A 23,000-nucleotide genomic window follows, 5' to 3' on the forward strand; every position below is an offset into this window, starting at 1 on the left:
CACCAGACTAAGCACTTGGGAGAGTACTCTTTTCTTCTCTTCTCCCCTCCCTGTCTTTTCTTCTGCTATTATTTATAGCCGTCATTTTGTATTTCAAACCATTCTCGTATTCTCAAGCCACAGAATGTACTGAGCACCTGTTCTAAGGGCACCACACCGAGCACTTTCAGGGAGCAATCAAGCTGGAGTACTTATTAGGCACTTAGTGTGCAAAGCAGTGTGAAACAAACGCTTACCTTATGCAGAGCACTGCACCGAGCACTTACCTCGCAGAGCTCTGTACTGAGCACTTATGACAAGCAGAGAACTGGGCTCCAAAAATGTGCCGAATGCTGTACTAGACTCCCTGAAACTTATAACGAAGCATTACAAGTGCTCCCTATGAGCTTCTTGAAAGTAGCCTCATTCTTATACCGTGAACCTCATGTAGGACACTGTGTCTAACCTGAAAAACTTGTGTCTATCCCAGCGCTTGGAACAGTGCTTGGCACATAGAAAGTGCTTAACCAATACAGTAATAATGATGATGATGGTATTGGTTAAGCACTTACTATGTGCCAAGCGCTGTTCTAAGCGCTGGGGTAGATACGAGGTTATCGGGTTGTCCCACGTGGTGCTCACAGTCTTAATCCCCAGTTTACAGATGAGGTACCTGAGGCACAGAGAAGTTAAGTGACTTGCCCAAAGTCACACAGCTGACAAGTGGTGGAGCAGGGAGAAGCGAAGTGACTTGTCCAAGGTCATACAGCAGGCACGTGGTGGAGCTGGGATCCGACTCAGGCCCTCTGACCCCCAGGCCGGTGCTCTTTCCACTAAGACACGCTGCTTCTCACAGAGTAGGCACCCAGGACAGTGCTCTAACTAGAGTAGGCATCCAATACAGAGCTCTACACCGAGTAAACCCCCTGTATGGTTCTCTCTGCCCCGTGGATGCTCAGTATAGCATTCTGCAGGGAGTAGAGAGCACAGCACTCGACAGGAGATGGGGACTCGGTGATGGGGACTATGACGATGATGGCCTCAGCACACGGGACCCCACCTAAATCTCTGAGGCCGCCTCGGTCAACTGGAGGCCCAACTAAAAGCCCAGTCGATGACATCACAACAGCTGCCTCTCTGCTCCATGGGACAGACAGCCGGCGCTGAGGTAATAATGCTGGCCAGACCGGTGCCGCGGGCGGGTCAGTGGGGGCCGGCGGTCTGGAGGACGGAAGCTGGCTGCTGGAGAACAGAGGGCAATGGAGCACACCAAAGCGTAAGTAGAACCCACGGAACCAACAATCCGCTGGCCCGCGGTCAGTCCGAGGTGGAGGGGCGCACTGGCCCGAGGCCAGCGTCCCCACGACGGAGGGCCCGGTCCCCTGGACCAGGGTCATGTCGAGGTGGAGGGGGCACACTCGATGGTGGGTGTCTGGGAGGGAGCCTGGCTCAGTGTCCCGGTGCTGCTGGTGGAGACTGGGCATCCCGGGTAGACAGGTCAACTAGGTGGACTGGCCAGCTGTGATGTTCAATCGTATTTATTGAGTGCTTACTGTGTGCAGAGCACTGTATTAAGCGCTAAGGAAAGTACAAAACAACAATAAACTGTGACATTCCCTCCCCACAGTGAGCTTCTGGGTGGGCTAGGCTTACTGGGACAGAATGGGCAACTGAGGTGGACTGGGCAGCAAGGTTGGGCCGGGCAGACTGGGGCAGATTGGGCAGCTGTGGAGGGCCGGGCACCACCCCGTCTGGCGGAACCCATCAGCCGGCCCGAAGGGTCAGCCGTCGGCTTCCTGATGCCCCTCTCTGTGTAGGCCTGAACCCAAACTTTTCCAAAGCGAGGAAGAAACCGGCTCTCTGGGTGAGGAGGAAGCTGACAGGCTGGATGAAGGGAGCGAAGATGAAAATCAAGAGTTTTTCGACGCCCCGGAACCGGCCCCGGGCTCAGCCGCCTTCCTCCCCTCGCCCTTTCCCGAGCAACAGACGTGTGAGCAGGAGACTGCGGATCCGGCATGTACGGCTCCGGGCCCCATCCCCATCCCCGTCTTTCTGGAGCTTCCCATGGGCCCTACCGCTTCTTACCCTCAGCGTCCTGGGCCGAGAGACAGGAGACCGGGGTTCTTGTGACCCCTATCTCTGGGCCTCGGTCTCCATATCCGTAAAACGGAGACGAGGAGACGATTGCTGAGAATGTACTCTGGAAATTTGAAAGTTCTATGCCCCCAAATCACGATACAACTATCATCTATTCAGCACAGTGCTTGGTACCTGGCGAGCAATTCCTACATCCCACCATGGGCTGGCTGCGTCTCCTCGGGAAGGACTGGGAGGGCGTGGTGGGATCAGTGGCCCCCGGCTGGCCGAGCCGGCCCTAACCTCCCCGCTTCTCCCTCAGACCTCGACTCGGTGTTCGGCGAACTGCCTCCGCAGTTGAGGGTTAAAGCCGACCCCACCTTCACGCGGCCGCCCGGCCCCAAGAGGAGGGCGAAGGTCAAGCACTTGACCCTGTTCCCCAACGCGGAGGTGAGTGATGGTGAGCTAGTTGGCGACCAGCTGCCCCCAAAGTGACCCGCTGTCTCCCCTCAGGGCCACCACGGCCCCTGCCAAAATGGGGCTAGGGGCCACCCGTCCAGAGAAGCGGTGCGGCTTAATGAGGACAGGGAGGCAGAAGATCAAATTTCTAAACCTTGCCTGCCGTGTGACCTCAGACGAGTCGCTTCACGGCTCTGGGCTCCAGTTTCCTCTTCCGAAAAATGGGGATAAGATACCTACTAGTGATAATAATAATAACAAGCAATCATATTGATTACTTACTGTGTGTAGAGCACTGTACTAAGCACTTGAGAAAATATGAGCTATAATAATGATTGTGGTATTTATTCAACCCTTATTACATGCCGAGCACTGAACTAAGCACTGGGATTATCGGGTTGGATACGGTCCCTGTTCCACATGGGGCTCACAGTATAATATTGAATCTTTTCTCCCCTTTAGATTAATCAGGTTGGACATGATCCATGTTCCATATGGGGCTCGGGAACAGATTATTTCTGGATAATAATGATAATGGGGTTTATTAATGGCTTCCTACACGCCAAGCACTGTGCCAAACTCTAGAGGAGATCAGATGGGATATGGTTCCTGCTCACACGGGGCTCACAGTCTAAGAGGGAGGGAGAGCAGGTGACCGATCCCCCCCGTTTGACAGATGAGGAAACTGAGGCCCAGAGAGGTTCTGGGACTCGTTCGGGGTCACGGAGCGGGCCAGGGGCCGACCGGGAGTAGGCCCCGGACGGCAGCGCGCACGCAGGTGGAGTGACGCCGGTGTTTGTGGCGCAGCTGTTTATGGGAGACGATGACCCCGATCTGAACGACCACGTCAAGATACTACACAACAAGGGCCAGGAGGAGAAGCCTCAGAAACACTACCTGCACATCGGGGGTCTGCCGGCGCAGGTCCTGCCCGTTCCGGCGGCGGGGGGGCCCTTCTCGAAGGAGGAGAGCCACTGCCCGTGAGCGGGGAGCGGCCCCCGGAGACGGCGGGCCGGGACCGGTGGTGTTCCGCCCCATCCTGCTGCGCTCCGAAGGCAATAAAACATGGCTCCCTCTGCCAAGCGTTTGGTGAGGGATGACATCGAGTCTCCGAGACGCTTTTTTCTCGGTCGAAGGGGGAAGGGTCCACGGTGGGTCACTGGGAGACAGTCAGGGATGGAGAGGGGAGAGTCAAGGGGTTGGGATGGTTTGTGCTGGGTAGACTGTAAGCCCGTCAATGGGCAGGGATGCTCTCTATCTGTTGCCCATTTGTCCATTCCAAGCGCTTAGTACAGTGCTCTGCACATAGTAAGCGCTCAATAAATACTATTGAATGAATGAATTTACATTGTTGCCTCTTCTATTGATGCTGCTTCAGAGAAGCAGCGTGGCTCAGTGGAAAGAGCATGGGCTTGGGGGTCAGAGGTCATGGGTTCTAATCCTGGATCCGCTACTTGTCTGCTGTGTGACCTTGGGCAAGTCACTTCACTTCTCTGTGCCTCAGTTACCTCACCGGTAAAATGGGGATGAAGACTGTGAGCCCCACGTGGGACAACCTGATTATTTTGTATCCCCCACAGCGCTTAGAACAGTGTTTTGCACTTAGTAAGCACTTAAATACCACCATTAGTATTACTGTCTCTCTTTTTTGCTGTATTGTACTTTCCAAGTGCTTAATATAGTGCTCTACACACAGTAAATGCTCAATAAATATGATTGAATGAATAAAGGAACTGGGGGAGAGGCAGGAATGTGGGGTGGTCCAGGCTGGGTCACTGGGGGAGAGTCGGGGTGGAGAGGGGAGAGTCAGGGTTGTGGGGTGGTCTGTACTGGGTCACTGGGGATGACTCGGGGTGTCGGAAGAGTTGGGGTGCCGGTGGGTCTGTCCTGGGTCACTGAGAGAGAGTGAGGTTTGGAAAGGGAGAGTCAGAGGTGTCATATGGTCCTTGCGGGATCGCTGGTGGAGAGTCAGGGATGGAGAGGGAGAGTCAGAGGAGTGGGATGGTCTGTACTGGCTCACTGGGGGAGAGGCAGAAATGGACAGGAGAGAGTCAGGAGTGTCGGATGGTCCGTCCCTAACTAAGCATGACGGCAGACGACTAGGAGGGCAACCAACCCATGGCTCCTCTCAGTGTCCTGACGCCCCTGACAACGATGGCCCCGGAGTGGTGGAATGGAGCCAGCGTCCCGGCCAGTGGAAATGATCTGGGAAAGGGGCCTGCGTCACTCGACGACGGCTGGAAGCAAATGGCCGACCCGGAGGCGTTCGCATCACAGAAGGAATGGGTACTTAACTTTGATCTTCTAGCCCTGACCTGGAACTCGTTTTCAACTTGCACCACTGAGGACACACAGGCCACGGCTCCTTCCGGGCCCCTAGCCCTGCCGAGCCTCAGTCTGCCGGGCAAAAAGCTGCTCCCCTGGACTATCCCCTTCCTAATAGTAATAATAATAATATTAATTGTGGTATTTCATTCAGTCATTCATTCAATCGTATTTATTGAGCACTTACTGTGTGCAAAGCACTGTACTAAGTGACTGGGAGAGTATGATATAGCAACAGACACATTACCGTCCACAATGAGTTCTCAGTCTAAAGGGGAAGACAGACATTAATATAAACAAATAAACAGATAAATAAATGAATAAATTATACAGATATACACATTTGTTAAGCACTATGTGCCGAGCACTGTTCTAAGCACGGGTAAATTCAAGGTAATCAGGTCAGGCACAGTCCCTGTCCCACGTGGGGCTCTCGGTTTTAATGCCCATTTTACAGATGAGGTAACTGAGGCCCCGAGAAGCAAAGTGACTTGCCGGGGTCACACCGTAGACATGTGCCGGAGCCGGGATTAGACCCCAGGTCCTTCTGTCTCTCAAGACCACACCCTATTCACTAGGCCCCTGTTCTATCCACTAGACAACTAGACCACGCTGCTTCCTGGTGGGGGGGGTCTTCTCCCCAGGACTTTTCCCTTCCGACACCCGAGACCAAAGACTCGTCAGGGCTCTGGAGTTTCCTGTCCCCTTGCTAACTCCTTCCTCGCCCCAAACCTTCTTCCAGGATTGGCTGGGCCCCTGCTGATGCCACTAGGCCAAACTGTTTTCTAGAACCAAATGGCTTTCCTTCCGGGTGGGCTCCTGAGAAGCAGGGCATTCCTCAGCTCTAGTTGGTCAGACAGTTGTATTTATTGAGTGCTTCCTCTGTGCGGGGCACTGCGCTAAGTCTTGGGAGAGTACAATAGAACAATGTAACAGACACATGCCCTGCCCACAGTGAGCATAAAGTCTAGAGGGGGAGACAGACATTGATATGATGTCCACCGACCTCTCGCCCACGTCCCGCCTCTGGCCTGGAAAATCCTCCCTCCCCCATCCTACCGGTCAGTGACTCTCCCTGCCCTTCAAAGCCTTGTTGAAGGCACATCTCCTCTAAGAGCCCTCCCCTAAGCCCTCCTTTCTCTTCTTCCACTCCCTTCTGTGTCGTCCTGACTTGCTCCCTTCATTCATCACCCCTCTTCCCAACCCCAGAGCACTTATCTGTAATTCACTCATTTATTTATATTAATGTCTGTCTCCCTCTCTAGACTGCAACCTCGTTGTGGGCAGGGAACATGTTTGTTTATTGTTATATAGTCCTCTCCCAAGAGCTTAGTACAGTTTTTTTGCACACAATAAGTGCTCAGTAAATATGACTGAATGAATTCTTAACTCATCCCCCTCATTTAATTCACATATTTGATCTTTTACCAAATCCTACCTTCACAGCATCTCTAGAATCTGCCCTTTCCATCCAAACTGCTACCGTGCTGATCCAAGCTCTCATCCTATCCCGCCTTGATTACCGCAATCAGCTTCCTTGCCTCCTGTCTCTCCCCACTCCATTCCTTACTTCACTCTGCTGCCTGGATCATTTCTCTAAAAACCCATTTATTCAGTCCATATCTCTCCACTGCCCCAAAACCTCCTCTGTGGTTGCCCATCCTCCTCTGTATCAAACTCCTTACAATTGGCTTGTAAAACCTTCAATCAACTGGCACATTCCCACCCCCTAATCTATTGCAACTCAGCCTTCAAAAAACCCGGGCCTGGGAGTCAGAAGGTCATGGACTCTAATCCCAGCTCTACCACTTGTCTGCTGCGTGACCTTGGACAAGTCGCTTCACTTCTCTGGGTCTCAGTTACCTCATCTGTAAAATGGGATTGAGACTGTGAACCTCACGTGGGACAGGGACTGTGTCCAACCAGATTTGCTTGTATTCATTCATTCATTCATTTATTCATCCATTCAATCGTATTTATTGAGTGCTTACTGTATGCAGAGCACTGTATTAAGTGCTTGGGAAAGTTCCATGCAACAAAAAACAGTGACATTCCCTGCCCACAACGAGCCCCAGTGCTTAGTACGGTGCTCGGCACAAAGTAAGTGCTTAACAACCATAACAATTATTATTATTATTCCTCTAATGCCAAACTACTCACTGTACCTTGATCTCATCTCTCTTTATGTAGACCCCATTCCCACTTCTTCCCTCTGGCCTGGAATTCCCTACCCTTTCTTATCCCAAAGACCACCATTATTCCCACCTTCAAAGCCTTATTAAAATCTCATCTCTTCCAAGGGGCCTTTCTCAACTAAGTTCTCATTTCTCCTTCTCCCTCTTCCTTCCTGCCTCACCTATGCAATGGATCTGTACTCCCTAAATGCTTGCCATCCACTCCACCCTTAAATCCCATGGAGTTTATGCCCACATCTATAATCTCTGTCATTTGCCCTCTCTGTAACTGATTTTCATGTCTGTCTCCCCATCTAGACTGCAAGCTCTTAGTGGGTTTGGACTGTGTCTACCAGTGACTTGTCCAAGGTCACCCAGTGGACAAGTGGCAGAGCCAAGATTAGAACCCATGACCTTCTGACTCCCAGACCCGTGGTCTATCCACTATGCTAAGTATTTCATCTCCATTTTCCTTGAGGAAACTGAGGAACAAGGAAGTGAAGTGTCTTGCCCGAGGTCACAGAGCAGGCAAGTGGTGGAGCTGGGGTGAGAACCCAGGTCCCCCGACTTCCAGGCCTGTGCTCTTATCCCCTCTAGGCCGCACTGCTTATGTCGGTATCTCCCTAGCCCACGTTCTAACCACGGTGAGAAGCCCCGTCGCCCGGTCGACGGCCAGAACGGTTCTTGGTGCCCGCCCCCCTTGTGAGGTCACAGGCCAATCTAACCGATTGGCTTCCCACCTGTCCGTTGGGCTCCGGCTGGAGTGAGCACATGGCCACATCCAAGCTGTAAATCCGGGGGATAATCCGGGCTGGGTGTGGTGCGTGGTGCGCGTGAAATTTCCAGCACAGCATCAGCTGCCTTCGATGCCGCCTGGCAGGGCCATCCCGGGGGTGGGCTGGGCAGAGAGACCCCCGGGAGGGTTCGGAGGGACCCTGACCCCAAGGCAGGGGCAGAGACCACCGGGGTGGGGATACTGTGGGGTGCTTGGTCAGCTGGCTGTGGGCCGCCCTGGCTCAGAGGGGAATTTCAGGGGGAGGGAGGCTGAAAGAGCAACCACGGGGCTGGAGGGTCTGCTCCTCATACTCAGTGACCCCCTACAACCGCCCCCCGAATCCGAGTGAGGAACAGCTGCCCCAGAGGCAGGGAGGGGTCGACTCAGCCCCTGCCTCACATCCCTCCTCCAGCGGCCCACGAGAAACCGAGCCACTGCGGCTCCTGGACTGCTGGCCCCGGTCTGTCCCAAACCACCTCTACATCCTGCAGCTTCATACACACGAGCCTGCGGACTCCGCCCCCACTCCTACATCCAGTCGGCCCCACCGCCCACCCTGGGCCAGAAGAGCCTGTCTTACCTGCATATTTTCCTTCTTCCCTCCTGCAGGTACCAAGCAAGCTTTGGAGAGCATGACAGATCCACACCAGGTGAGCCTTCCATCTCCTCCTTGTTCAGGTCCGGTCTTTATTAGAGTTTTCCCACGGGGCACCTGACCCGGCCTTGGCCTCCCGCTGGGGTCAACGGTGCTCCCGGGTTGGCTGGGAGGTTCTCTGACCGTACAGTAGGGGAGAGACAGAGTTAGAGACAGAGAGACAGAGAGAGATAGAAAAGGAGTCTACAGCCCAGAGGCCACTGCTTTCTGGGAATATCAGACCGGCAGGGGAGAGCAGACAAACTATGCACAGCAGGGGAGACTGTATGGGACTGTCAAGAAGGGAGGCAGGGAGGCCCGGTGCAGAGAGCACGAAGCTGGAAGGCAGGAGACCCTGGTTCTGGTCCCGGCTCAGCCCTGGCCGCCTGGGTGACCTTGGACAAGTCACTTGAGCTCCCCCGTAAAATGGAGTTGAACAAACTGTTCTCCATCCCTCTTTGACTGTGAGCCCCCTGTGGCACAGGGACTGCATCCAATCTCATTCTCTTGTATGGGTCTCAGTGGACAGCACAGGGTTCGGCACCTAGTTAGACCTGAATCGACCCAGTGTGGGATCCGGTCTAGAGGGAGGAGTGGGGGTGTGGGATGTGCGCAGGGTTAATCAGGGAAGGCTTTGTGGAGTAGGTGGGCCTCGATCTGGGATTTAAAGGAGGTGGGATGGGAGGAAACTGAACTGAGAGGGGGAGAAAATGAAATGTAATTGGGTGTGAAAAGTCTCAGAGAAGTGGCAAAGAATATAATAATAATAATAACCGTGGGATGAGATCCCAGTTAGGCTGAGCAACGAACTGAGTCCACTCACACACTCCTGCTTAGTTCTCTCAATCCATTAATGAGAAGCGGCGGGGCTCAGTGGAAAGAGCACGGGTTTGGGAGTCAGAAGTCGTGGGTTCTAATCCAGGCTCCACCACTTGTCAGCTGTGTGACTTTGGGCAAGTCACGTAAATTTTCTGGGCCTCAGTTACCTCATCTGTAAAATGGGGATTAAGACTGAGACCCCTGCGTGGAACAACCTGAATACCTTGTATCTCCCCCAGTGCTTAGAACAGTGCTTGGCACATAGTAAGCGCTTAACAAATACCATCATTACTATTATTATTATTTATTGGGGGCCTACCGTGTGCAGAGCCCTTTACTGAACTCTGGGGGTAGCGCTAAAGAGGAAGGACCCTCCTTGCCCTCGAGAAACTGAAGGCACCATAGGCGTGGGCAGAATAAAGGCTGGTCGTTGGCCCCAAGCCCACCTCTGCCGTGTCTGATTCCAGGCTGGCAACCAGAATTGCTCTATTTCCCTCTGGCCTTCCCCAAACCCCCTCGCCCGGGCACCAAGAAGCGATCGAAGCCCTCTCAGCTCACAGCGGAGAGAGAACACGTGAGTGGGGCTGAGGGCCCGAGGCCTGGAGGGCACATGGGGTGAACCCCAAACCAGGAGGTGGTGCCCCCGACCTCACCAACATGGGGAATTGGGGTGGGGGGGGCGGCGGGGAAGAGAGAGAATTGAACCCCCTTTTCAGACAATCCCAGTGGCCATGTTCAGATGGAAGATCTCTGTGGGCTGAGGACAGGGGGAGGAAGATGGGGGGCGGCTGGGGGGGAAGGTGGGGTCTGACCTCCCCAGTAGTCAGTGCAGGCCGAGGGAAGTGTGACTGGCGGGGTGGAGGGAGGTGGGGGTGGTTTGGTACAAGGGCAGGGGGTGGAGGGAAATGGGGGTGGTCCAGGACAGGATGACAGGGTGGAGGGAGGTGGGGGTGGTTTGGGTCACGAGAATGGATATCGAGGGAGGTGGGGGCAGTTTGGGGGAGGGGGGTGGAGGAAGGTGGAGGCGGTTTGGGGCAGTGGGAGGTGGGTGGAGGGAAATGGGGGTGGTTTGAGAGAGGAGGACAGGGTGGAGGGAGGTGGGGACGGTTTGGGGCGGGAGAATGGATGCGGAGGAAGGTGGGAGAGGTTCAGGGAAGGGGAAGGGGGTGGAGGGAGGCCAGGGGTCGGGGGGCGGAGGTGCTGGTGACTCGGGCGGGGGGGAGCTGGGGGCCGGACAAGCCGCTGAGCCGCGGCCTTGGTGTTTCAGAGAGCGGCCGCCCTTCCTTCCGCGCTCCCTCCGGGCAGGAGGCCGCTCTGGATGAGCCGCTCCTTGGGAGAAATGTCCTGGCAGCTGAGGGTGGACAACAGGCCCAGGAAGCACTCCGGGGCCTTGCCCACGTCGATCCCACCCTCGCGGGCCAAGCCCACTCCGGTCCCACCCCCCCCAGGCCCCACCCCCAAACCCCCCATCCCCTCCCTCGCCCCCCCCGTCGCCCCCACCCCCACCCTCACCCCCCTCACCCTCAGAGACCCCACCCACGCCGCCACATGCCCAGCCGGAGCCCTCCGGCTCGGGCCTAGTTCCGGCCCAGGCGGCCTCTCTCCGAGACCAGGCCCCGCCTCTGCCCCCAAAGTTCAGTTTTGTGAGGTTCTTCAAGTGGAAATGGAAGGCCCCCAAGGAGGCTACTGAGAGACCCCCAGAGGTCCCCTCCCAACAGCCGGGGACCCCACCGGAGGGGTCTCCCCCGGGTTCCCCCGTCCCGGAGCCGGAGGGCAAGGGGTCGCCCGTGCGCGCCTGCCCCTCGGACCCCTCGGACCCCGGCAGCCCGGAGCCCCAGCCCCCCAGGCCCAAGCCCAGAGGGTGGCCGGTCCCGACCTTGCTCAGACGCTTCCTGAAGAAGCGTCGCTCCGGCCCCAGGCCCGGTCACGCGGAGCCCCCCGGTTCCCCCGCGGCAGCCCTGGCCCCACCGGTCTCCCCCGAGCAAGACGACAGACCCCCTGCCCTCCCCCCGGAGAGACCTCCGCCCCCCAAGGCCGCCTCCAGCCCCTGGATCATCGAGAAGACGCTGGCGAACCAACTGCGGGTCGTGCGAGTGGAGTGGCCCCCCCAGGACCCCGAGGTGCCACCGCAGGAGCCGGCCCCGCCCCCCGCCGAGGGCACCCGCACCATCCCGTTGGTGAGCTTCGCCGGGCGGCCGTGGGGCCAGAGGGGGGAGGGTTGGGGGCTGGGGGGCCGGGCCGCCTTCAGAAGCGTGGCCTAGCAGGGAGAGCGCAGGCCTGGGAATCAGAAGGACCTGGTTTCTAATCCCCATCCCACCACTTGTCCGCTGTGTGACCTTGGGCAAGTCGCTTCACTTCTCTGGGCCTCAGTGACCTCATCTGCAAAATGGGGATCGAGACTGTGAGCCTTGGGTGGGACAAGGACTGTTTCCAACCTGATTTGCTTATATCCACCCCAGAGCTTAGTACAGTGCCTGGCACATAGTAAGTGCTTAACAAATACCATGATAATAATATATATAATAATATAATATGATATTATTATTATTTGGGCCTCAGTCACCCTGTAAAATGGGGATGAAGACCGGGTGCCCCATGTGGGACAGGAGCTCTATCTAACCTGATTTTCTGGCACTTACTACCATGCCTGGAATATAGTAAGCACTTACAAATACCATTTTAAAAAAATGGGCCATCCCCTCCCCCCATATAAACTCAGGGCACTTCTCGGGGGACCCCCGACCTCTCCTTTCCCCTTCAGCCCCAGCTCTGGAACCGCTGCATCCCCTCTGGGATTTCCCGTACTGCCTCCGCCGGCCCCCGCCCCGCCAGAGGCTGTACCTCGATCACTTACGGCCAGGGCCATGGTGCTGTGGGAGGGAGCAAGTGGAAGCATCTGGGTCGTGGGTTCTAATCCCGGCTCCGCCCCTTATCGGCTGTGTGACTCTGGGCACGTCACTTCACTTCTCTGTGCCTCAGTTCTTCATCTGTTAAATGGGGGATTAAATCTGTGAGCCCCACTGAGGACAACCTGATTACCTTATATCTACCCCAGCGCTTAGAACACTGCTTGGCACGTAGTAAGCGCTTAACAAATACCATCACTGTTATTATTATTACCTCATGTATACCGAGACCTTCAGAGGGCACGGCACTGTACTGCGGGGAGGAAGGGCTACGACATGCAGAGTACAGAATCTGCCATCTACTCCGTGCTCGGCACTGTACCGGGCACCTTCTATGTGCAGAGCACTGTACTTGCCCCTTTTGCGTGTAGAGGACTGTACCGGGCCCCTGAAGTACACAGAGCTCATTTCTGGGCGTCTAAAGTGTGCCGAGAGCCGTTCTGAGTGCTTGCAGAACATTCAGGAGTAAAAGACAGGCTTTGTGCTTTCAGGAACCTTTTCTGTCAAGGGGGCGGCAGGTAAGGATTGATTAACATGGTCGCCCTTTGTGCTCAGAGACGGTGAAATCCACCCACGGATGCGTGTGGGGCTGAAGAGGCCAGTGTGACACTTGCAGTCCCCGTCACACTCTGCACGCGTGTACGCACACACAAGGATACGCACACACATATACCGTCTCTTGGGTCTGCCGTTTGCTGGGCTTGGGATCCTTTTCCCTTTTGCCTCCTGACTCTGGAGCTTCCGAGGGGTTTCGGTTTATAGAGGAATCCCCGGGGTCTCCGCGGAGCCACTTCTTTGCCAATCTCGGGCAGCCGAACGCCAGCCTGGTCCACCAGAGGCTCCCAAAGGCCGGGTGGAGGGACGTTGCCCCTGGAGGGATTTGGCTTGGATCAGGCTTGGATCAGGCAGAGAATTCGCCCTTCATGGCACCTCATGGGGCAGGTGGCAGGGTCTGGGGGGGGGGGGCGGGGGGGGAGAGTGAGCGATGCCAAGACCTGAGAAGGCCAGCCTCGGGGCACGTACTACGCCAGGGGATGGACTGACCTCCACCCTCTTGGAGGCGGGGGACTGGACCAGGTGACCTTTCAAGGTCCTTTCATTCAGTCAGTCGTATTTATTGAGCGCTTACCGTTTGCAGAGCACTGTACTAAGTACTTGGGAGAGTCCAAAACAACAGCAAACAGATGTATTCCCTGCCCACAATGAGCTTACCACCTAGGGGATAAAAACCATAGTATTTGTTAAGCGCTTACTATATGCCAGAACTGTTCTAAGCGCTGGGGTAGATGCAAGCTAATCAGTTTGGACACCTTCCCCCACCGTGGCCTGACGATTCCCTGCAGAGGAATCCCCCGGACCTGGCAAGCCTAGGGCCAGTTACCGGCCAGCATGTGCCCATCCTGTCTGGCCAGTGGAGTGTAATAATGATAATCATAATAGTAATATTAACCGTATTTGTTACATGCTTACTATATGCCAGACACTGTAGTAAGCGCTGGGATAGTTACAATGTAATCGGGTTGGACACAGTCCCTGTCCCACAGTCTTAATCCCCATTTTACAGATGAGGTAACTGAGGCACAGAGTCAGTCACTCACTCGCATTTATTGAGCACTTACTGCATGCAGAACACTGTAGTAAGCTCTTGGGAGAATACTACTTCTAATAATAATGATGGCATTTGTTAAGCGTCTGCTATGTGCCAAGCACTGTTGTAAGTGCTGGGATAGATACAAGGTAATCGGGTTGTCTCGCTTGGGGCTCACGGTGTTAATCCCCATTTTACAGATGAGGCAACTGAGGCACAGAGAAGTTACTTGCCCAAAGTCACACAGCTGACAAGTGGCGGAGGCGGGATTAGAACCCAAGACCTCTGACTCCCAAGCCCGGGTTCTTTCCAAGAAGCTATGCTGAGTACAGTATCATAATAGACACGTTCCCTGTCCACATCAGATAAGTGAAGTGACTTGTCCAAGATCACACAGCAGACGAGTGGCAGAGCACGTGGCGCCTGGGCCTCTGCCCGTCCGCGACCGTGTCCGGCACCGGGGGCCGCATCCGTTCATTCAGTCGTATTTATTGAGCGCTTATTGCTTCCAAAGCGCCGTACAGCACGGGCGGGCCCTGACCGTCGTTTCCTTTCTCCTTCCCCAGCCCGGAGCCGAGTGGGTCCACAGACTGCTGTGAGGAAATACCAGTCGCCGAGGGCTCCGTGGCGGAGGAGGCAGTGAGGGGGCCGCGTCCCTCTCCCCCCCCCCCCCCGATCCCCGCCACCAGCCCTGGAGAGCGGCTCAGCAATAAATCCCTCCCCACGGGGCATGAGATGGGCACTGAGTGGTCACTGACGGGGGCTGGCTGAGCGGGTGGGAGGTGGGATGGGGGGGAAGAGGAAAGTAGGTGAGGGGGTGGGGGAGAGGGACGGCAATCAAGTAACCACCGGTGTTTACAGAGCACCTACCCGGTGAACCCCTTCTCAGGGTCGCACCTGGAGAGTTTCCAGGACTCTACCGGTCACCACTACAGGAGGGAGAGTCAAGCAGAGGCCCCACCCATTCCACTCCCAGCTTGGCCAGTGGCTAGCCAGTGGAAGGCCATCTGCTACAAGTCAAAACTCACCAGCGCTGGAGAGCAGTGGCACGGGAAAGAGTCGAAGGTGGAGACTCAAATTGACCGCGCGGAAAGAGGCGACGGTAAACCACTTCTGGATTTTTACCAAGAGAACTCTCTGGATCCACTACCAGAACGACTGCGGACGGAGGTGGGGCGTTCTGGGGGAGGTGTGTCCACGGCATCGCGGGCGACTCGGCGTAGGGCAAGACCCCAGCTCTTAGTACAAGTGCCTGGCACGTCATAAGTACTTATATACCATTCAAAAAATGCCCCTTTTTAAGATGAGGTAACTGAGGTCCATCGAAACGCCGTGACCTTGGCAAGCGGAAGAGCCAGGATTGGAGCCCAGGTCCCTTTGTCTCTCAGGCCCGGGCTCTTTCCCCTAGGCCACGCCGCTTCCTACCGTGGAAACCCTGCGTTTCTCATCCCTGGCTTCAAGAATGCTCCTCACCGTCTCCGGGTTTGTGGCCGGCCATTTCTCCGGTGGATTCACCCGACCTCCTTGGCTTGTCTGTCCTCTCTGACCCGGTGCGTGTCCGGCCTAACGACCCCGTCTCTACCCCGGCTCGGAGCCGGTGCCCCGCCGACACATGTCCCAAGGGGCCGGGCCCTCCCCCCACGAGGGACGAACCTCAGGGACCCCGCGCGGAGGTGTGAGCCCGGTGGTGGTTGTCCTGAGGAATCCACCGGCGGCCTAAGTGTCTGGGGGGCCACTCCAGAGGCCGTGAGGCGGAGCTTGGGCTGCAGGGTCCCCCTCATGACCCCTCTGCGGGATTAAATCGCCTTTAGGAGAAGCAGCGTAGCTCGGTGGAAAGAGCTCAGGCTTGGGAATCAGAGGTCACGGGTTCGAATCCCGGATCCGTCACTTGTCAGCTATGTGACCGTGGGCAAGTCACTTCCCTGTGCCTCAGTTCCCTCATCTGTAAAATGGGGATTAAGACCGTGAGCCCCACATGGGACAACCCGATTACCCTGTATCTACCCCAGCTCTTAGAACAGTGCCCTGCACATAGTAGGCGCTTAACAAATACCAACATTATTATTACTGTTTTCGTCCGGCTGACTCCCCCGATTAGACTGTAATAATAACGTTGGTATTTGTTAAGCGCTGGGGTAGATACAGGGGAATCAGGTTGTCCCACGTGAGGCTCACGGTTAATCCCCATTTTACAGATGAGGTCACTGAGGCACAGAGAAGTTTAGTGACTTGCCCACAGTCACACAGCTAAGTGGCAGAGCTGTAGGCCCGTCAATGGGCAGGGATCGTCTCTGTTGCCGATTTGTACATTCCTAGCGCTTAGTCCGGTGCTCTGCACATAGTAAGCGCTCAATGAATACTATTGATTGATTGATTGACAGCAGGTCCGAGGCCCAGACCCCGTGAGATGGCTGGGCAAAGGCGGTGGACCATCGCCACCTGCTGGCCGCCCGGGGGATGGCGTTGGAAGTGGAAAATCCGGCGACCACCGACCTCGCCGGGAAAACTCCAAGGCCTCAACCCAGCCTCTAATTCATTCGTTCGTTCATTCGACCGTATTTATTGAGCGTTTACTGTGTGCAGAGCACTGTACTGAGCCCTTGGAGAGCACAATTCGGCCACAGATAGAGACAATCCCTACCCAAAAGTGGGCTCGCGGTCTAGAAGGGGGGAGACGGACAACAAAACGAGGAGGCATCAATCGCATCGAAATAGATAAGTAGAATTATAGATATATAATAAGAATAATGTTGGCATTTGTTAAGCGCTTACTATGTGCAGAGCACTGTTCTAAGCACTGGGGGAGATACAGGGTCATCAGGTTGGCCCACGTGGGGCTCACAGTCTTAATAGAGAAGCAGCGTGGCTCAGTGGAAAGAGCTTGGGCTTGGGAGAGCGAGGTCATGGGTTCGACTCCCAGCTGTGCCACTTGTCAGCTGTGTGACTGTGGGCAAGTCACTTAACTGCTCTGTGCCTCAGTTATCTCATCTGTAAAATGGGGATTAACCGTGAGCCTCACGTGGGACGACCTGATTACCTTGTATCTACCCCAGCGCTTAGAACAGTGCTCTGCACATAGTAAGTGCTTAACAAATACCAACATTATTATGAATCCCCGTTTTACAGATGAGGTAACCGAGGCCCAGAGAAGTGACTTGCCCAAAGTCGGATCTGGAATTCAAACCCATGACCTCTGACTCTCAAGCCCGGGCTCTTTCCACTGAGCCACGCTGCTTCTCTACACAGTGACTTGCCCAAAGTCACCTACCTGAGGACGGAGTCGGCATTAGAACCCACGACCTCTGACTCCCAAGCCCGTGCTCTCTCCACTGAGCCCCGCCGCTTCTCCTGTATCCACCCCAGCGCTTAGTACAGTGGCTGGGCTCGTGGTAAGCGCTTCACATATACCCCATTATGATCCTCTTATGAACTATCATTATCGATCGGTCAGTTGATTGAAGTAGAACATGACGTTGGTTCCCGAGAGGTGAGCGAAAAGCCGAGCCCCAGTCAAATCGCTGCACGCCCCAGATTTGCGCGGGCTCGGGGGACCCGTGTGGACCAGCCACTCAAAAGCCTAATAATAATGATGATGATGGTGGTATTTGTTAAGCGCTCACTCTATGCCAGGCCGAGGTGGATACAAAGCAAATCTCGTTGGACACAGTCCCTATCCCACGTGGGGCTCACAGTCTCACTCCCTCTTTAACAGATGAGGTAAATGAGGCCCAGAGAAGTGAAGTGACTTGCCCAGGGTCACACAGCAGACACGTCGCGGAGCCGGGATTAATAATTGTAACAGTGTTGGTATTTGTTAAGCGCTTACTATGTGCAGAGCACTGTTCTAAGCGCTGGGGTAGATACAGGATCATCAGGTTGTCCCACGTGAGGCTCACGGTCGTAATCCCCATTTTCCAGATGAGGGAACTGAGGCACAGAGAAGTGAAGTGACTCGCCCACATCACACAGGTGACAAGTGGCAGAGCCGGGAGTGGAACCCATGACCTTCTGACCCCCAGGCTCTTGCTCTGCCTACTAAGACGTGCCGCATCCGTCCACCGCGGAAGCCCGCTGGCTTATATTTACTTTTCTCTTGTTTGCAACCAGCTGAACGATCAACTTTGCAAGGGAGAATTCACCTTACCTTCCAGTTCGGAGCCTTTATCTCTCATCGGCTTGTAAAAACACTGCAGCGCTTTCTCCCGGAAGGCGTTGTTCTCATACCGCTCCAACTCCCTCCGGTTGCTGCTTCCACTGTGCTCAGCGGATGAGACAGGATCAAATTCTGGTCTGGGGAGCCCCACATCAGGTTGTCTATATCGATCGAAGAAAAAATTCTCTCACCGGCCTTCCTGGGCCCGTTCGGCTACCGGCCGGCCACCGGACATTCGGCGGGTTCTTCCTCCAGCCCACTTTCATTCCGGCCCCCTGGGTCAACCTGCTGTGGGATCTTGGTCGCGTCACTTCACGCCTCTGGGCCCCCGTCTTCTCATCTGTGAAATAGGGATAGGATCTATGCGTATGAATAAGCAGCAGCGTGGCTCAGTGGGAAGAGTCCGGGCTTGGGAGTCGGAGGTCATGGGTTCGAATCCCGGCTCCGCCACTCGTCAGCTGTGTGACTGTGGGCGAGTCACTTCACTTCTCTGGGCCTCAGTTCCCTCATCTGTAAAATGGGATTAACTGTGAGCCTCACGTGGGACAACCTGATTATCCTGCACCTACCCCAGTGCTTAGAACAGTGCTCTGCACATAGTAAGCGCTTAACGAACACCAACATTATTATGATTATTAGGAGAGGGCCTGTGGGGACCTAGTAGGGCCCGGTCCCCCCTAGCAGAGTGACCAGGTATGGCAGTGGGGGACTTGAGCCCCCACATCTGCTCTCACGTCTCCCCGTGTCAGACGGGGCACAGAACGGTGGGAAACCAGACCGGCCGATGGAAAACCTGGCACCGTGGCAGCCATCGCCGCTGGAGGCAGTGACCTGGGCTGGGCCACGTGGTTGATAATAATAATAATGATAATGGTATTTGTCAAGCACTTACTACGTGGAAAGCACTGTTCTAAGCGCTGGGGGTTTACAAGGTGATCAGGTTGTCCTACATGGGGCTCACAGTTTTAATCCCCATTTTACAGATGAGGTCGCTGAGGCACAGAGAAGTGATTTGCCCAGAATCACGCAGCTGACAAGCGGCGGAACTGAGCTTAATAACGTTGGTATTTGTTAAGCGCTCACTATGTGCAGAGCACTGTTCTAAGCCCTGGGGGGATACAAGGTGATCAGGTTGTCCCAAGTGGGGCTCACAGTTTTAATCCCCATTTTACAGATGAGGCAACTGAGGCAGAGAGAAGTGAAGTGACTTGCCCACGGTCACACAGCTGACAAGCGGCAGAGCCGGGATTAGAACCCACGACCTCTGACTCCCAAGCCCGGCCTCTTTCCACTGAGCCACGCTGCCTGCGGCCGACGGTGGGGCCGACGGGGCCGACCGGGTCGGGGCTCCCAGGCCGGTGTTCACAAAGCGGGAGCACGTAGACGTGGCTGGGGACAGGCCGGGGTCCACGGTCCAGCGGCCGTGGGCGAGTGGGCGTTTTGGCGCCCGTCCCGGAGGGAAGGGAAGGAAGGCGGGGAAGGAGTGGGAGAGAAAAGATGGGGAGGTGGGGCCCGAAAACAAATCAGTTCCTCAAAGCGTGAGCCAAGTGAGCCAGAAAAGCCAACGTTTCCCCACCGCTCCTCTCTCGGCGGGGTCTCCGGCCCCGTGGCCGTGACCCCGGGCCGCCCCGGCCGGCCCCCCGCGGACCCCTTCAGGGCCCCCACCACGCTGGGCCTGCTGAGAAGCTAAGCTCTCCGCCCAGCGCCCAAGTGATTGACAGCCCGGCTGGAGCCCCGGCCCAGCCGAGGCGGTGAGGCGTTGGAGAAAATTAATCACTTTTTGGCACTTATTGGTTCCTCGTTCCTGTTTAAAATTCATTTTATAATTCATTAAACTACCTTAGAAATGTAATTCTTTTTCTCCCGCTCCCCGGGGCCTCCAGTATGTGTTTGTCTAAGAAAATTAAGCCCCGGACTAAACGCCGAAGAAGGGAGAAACGCTCATTGAGCCGCGGGCACTAGCTCTGTTAATTTGCATTAATTAATCTGAAGCGGAATTAATCTGGCCGCGGCCCGTTGCGAGGGAGTTCTGGGCCATCCCCCGGAAGCTGGCGCGGCCGCCTGGCGGGCCCGGGGCCCCCCCGGGGGTCGGGCGAGTGGCCGTCCAGCCGGGGCCCTAGACCCTCCGCCAACCCCTGAGGGTCCCCCGGAGGACCGGGCCCGTTCCCCGAGCCCCGCACTGCCAACGTTGACTGGCTGCCCGCCGTGCGGGCACTAATAATAATAATAATAATAGTGTTGGTATTTGTTAAGCGCTCACTATGTGCCGAGCACCGTTCTAAGCGCTGGGGTAGGTAGACACGGGGGAATCAGGTCGTCCCACGTGGGGTTCACAGTCTTAACCCCCATTTTACAGATGAGGTCACTGAGGCACCGAGAAGTTAAGTGACTCGCCCAAAGTCACCCAGCTGACAAGTGGCCGAGCCGGGATTCGAACCCATGACCTCTGGCTCCAAAGCCCGTGCTCTTTCCACTGAGCCGCGCTGCTTCTCCCTGGGCAAGCTTCGCGGGCGGGCACCGGATTGGGCCTCCACTGTGAGCAAACCGTGGTTAGCGTGGCTCGGTGGCAAGAGCCCGGGCTTTGGAGTCAGAGGTCATGGGTTCCAATCCCAGCTCGGCCTCTTGTCAGCTGGGTGACTTCGGGCGAGTCACTTCACTTCTCGGGGCCTCAGTTCCCTCATCTGCAAAATGGGGATGGAGACTGTGAGCCCCACGTGGGACGACCTGATTCCCCCGTGTCTACCGCAGCGCTTAGAACGGTGCTCGGCCCATAGTGAGCGCTTAACAAATGCCAACATTATTATATTTGGACTCCAGCTAGATTGCTCCTCTGCCCGCGGAATAAAAAATAAATTGAGGTATTTGTTAAGCGCTCACTATGTGCAAAGCACTGTTCTGAGCGCTGGGGGATACAAGGTGATCACATTGTCCCACGTCGGGCTCACGGTTTTAATCCCCATTTGGCAGATGAGGTCACTGAGGCCCAGAGAAGTTAAGTGACTTGCCCAAGGTCACACAGCTGACCAGCGGTGGGATTAGAACCCGTGACCTCTGACCCCCGAGCCCGCGCTCTTCCCACTGAGCCGCGCTGCTTCTCTACAACCATCCGACAACCACACAACAATCCGACAACCATCCCCCGTTCCGAGGCTTCTAACGTCTCCCGCCCTCCCCGACGGATGATAAGGATGATGGCATTTGTTAAGCGCTCACTATGCGCCAGGCGCTGTACTAAAGCCTCCATTCATTCAATTTTATTCACTGAGCGCTGACTGTGTGCGCCGCACTGTACGAAGCGCTTGGAAAGTACAGTTCAGCAACAGATAGAGCCCTGGGGTAGATACAAGCAAATCAGGCCGGACACGGGTCGTGTCCCGCACGAGGCTCACAGTGAAAGAGAAGCAGCGTGGCTCAGTGGAAAGAGCGCGGGCTCGGGAGTCAGAGGACGTGGGTTCTAATCCCGGCTCCGCCACCTGTCCGAATGGGGATTAAGATTTGTGAGCCCCACGTGGGACCACCTGATCACCTTGCAACCACCCGCAGCGCTTAGAGCAGTGCTTTGCACATAGTAAGTGCTTAACAAATACCAGATACCACCCTATGACCTCGGGCAAGCCACTTTAACTTCTCTATGCCTCAGTCGCCTCATCTGTAAAATGGGGATTAAGACTGTGACCCCCCCCCCACGAGGGACAACCTGATCACCCGATTAGACCGTAAGCCCGTCGAAGGGCAGGGACTGTCCCTCTCTGTTACCGATTTGTCCATTCCAAGCGCTTAGTCCAGTGCACGTAGTAAGCGCTCAGTAAATACTATTGAATGAATGATCACCTTGTATCGCCCCCAACGCCTTAGAACGGTGCTTGGCACAGAGTAAGTGCTTAACCAATACCATTATTATTAGTTTTAATCCCCGTTTTACAGATAACATCACTGAGGTCCAGGGAAGTGAAGTGACTTGCCCGAGGTCACACATCAGACAGGGACCTGAGAAGGCAGGTCCTTCTGACCCTCAGGCCCGGGCTCTTTCCACCGGGCCACGCTGCTTTTCGGACGGAGCCTCGCTGCCGACAGGGAGGCGACTCCGAGAGCCAGTCGCACCCCGGCTCCCACATCGCTCTGGGCCCTGGCGTCTCCTCCCTCCCCCCGTGCCCGCTCTCCGCCCCTTCTGTGGGCCTCACCGGAGAAGCAGTCGAGGATTCATTCAATAGTAGTTATTGAGCACTTACTACGTGCAGAGCACTGTACTAAGCGCTCGGAAGCAGCGTGGCTCAGTGGAGAAGAGCCTGGGCTTCGGAGTCAGAGGTCATGAGTTCGACTCCCGACTCTGCCACTTGTCAGCTGTGGGACTGTGGGCAGGTCACTTCTCTGTGCCTCAGTTCCCTCATCTGGAAAATGGGGATTAACTGTGAGCCTCACGTGGAACGACCTGATGACCCCGTATCTCCCCCAGCGCTTAGAACAGGGCTCGGCACATAGCAAGCGCTTAACGAATACCAACATTATTATGATTATTATTACGATTTGGCGACGGATAGGGACAATCCCCGTCCATTGACAGGCTTCGGCGGGGCTGGTGCCGCCCAGTGCCGAGAGCCCGAGGAGAGGGACGGGTCTATCTCGGCTAGGAGCGCTGACCTGAACCCCCCAGCGACCCTGGAGCCAGCGAAGGGGCAGAGAGGGCTAGACGCTCCCCTGTTGACCTTGCCCACTTCTTCCTCAGTTCTGGGTTCAGACGTTCCTTGGAAAGAAAATCACCTTAAGTATATAATAATAATAATGTTGGTATTTGTTAAGCGCTTACTATGTGCCGAGCGTATTCTAAGCGCTGGGGGAGATACAGGGTCATCGGGTCGTCCCACGTGAGGCTCACGGTCTTCATCCCCATTTGACAGATGAGGTCACTGAGGCCCAGAGAGGTGAAGTGACTCGCCCACAGTCACACAGCTAAGTGGCGGAGCTGGGATTCGAACCCATGACCTCTGACTCTCAAGCCCGGGCTCTTTCCCCTGAGCCGCGCTGCTTCCCGTTATATGCTTATATGCTTCCCGTTATTAGAGAAGCAGCGCGGCTCAGGGGAAAAAGCCCGGGCTTGGGAGTCAGAGGTCATGG

Source organism: Ornithorhynchus anatinus, chromosome 6 (assembly GCF_004115215.2).
Source record: "Ornithorhynchus anatinus isolate Pmale09 chromosome 6, mOrnAna1.pri.v4, whole genome shotgun sequence".
Taxonomy (NCBI): Eukaryota; Metazoa; Chordata; class Mammalia; order Monotremata; family Ornithorhynchidae; genus Ornithorhynchus; species Ornithorhynchus anatinus.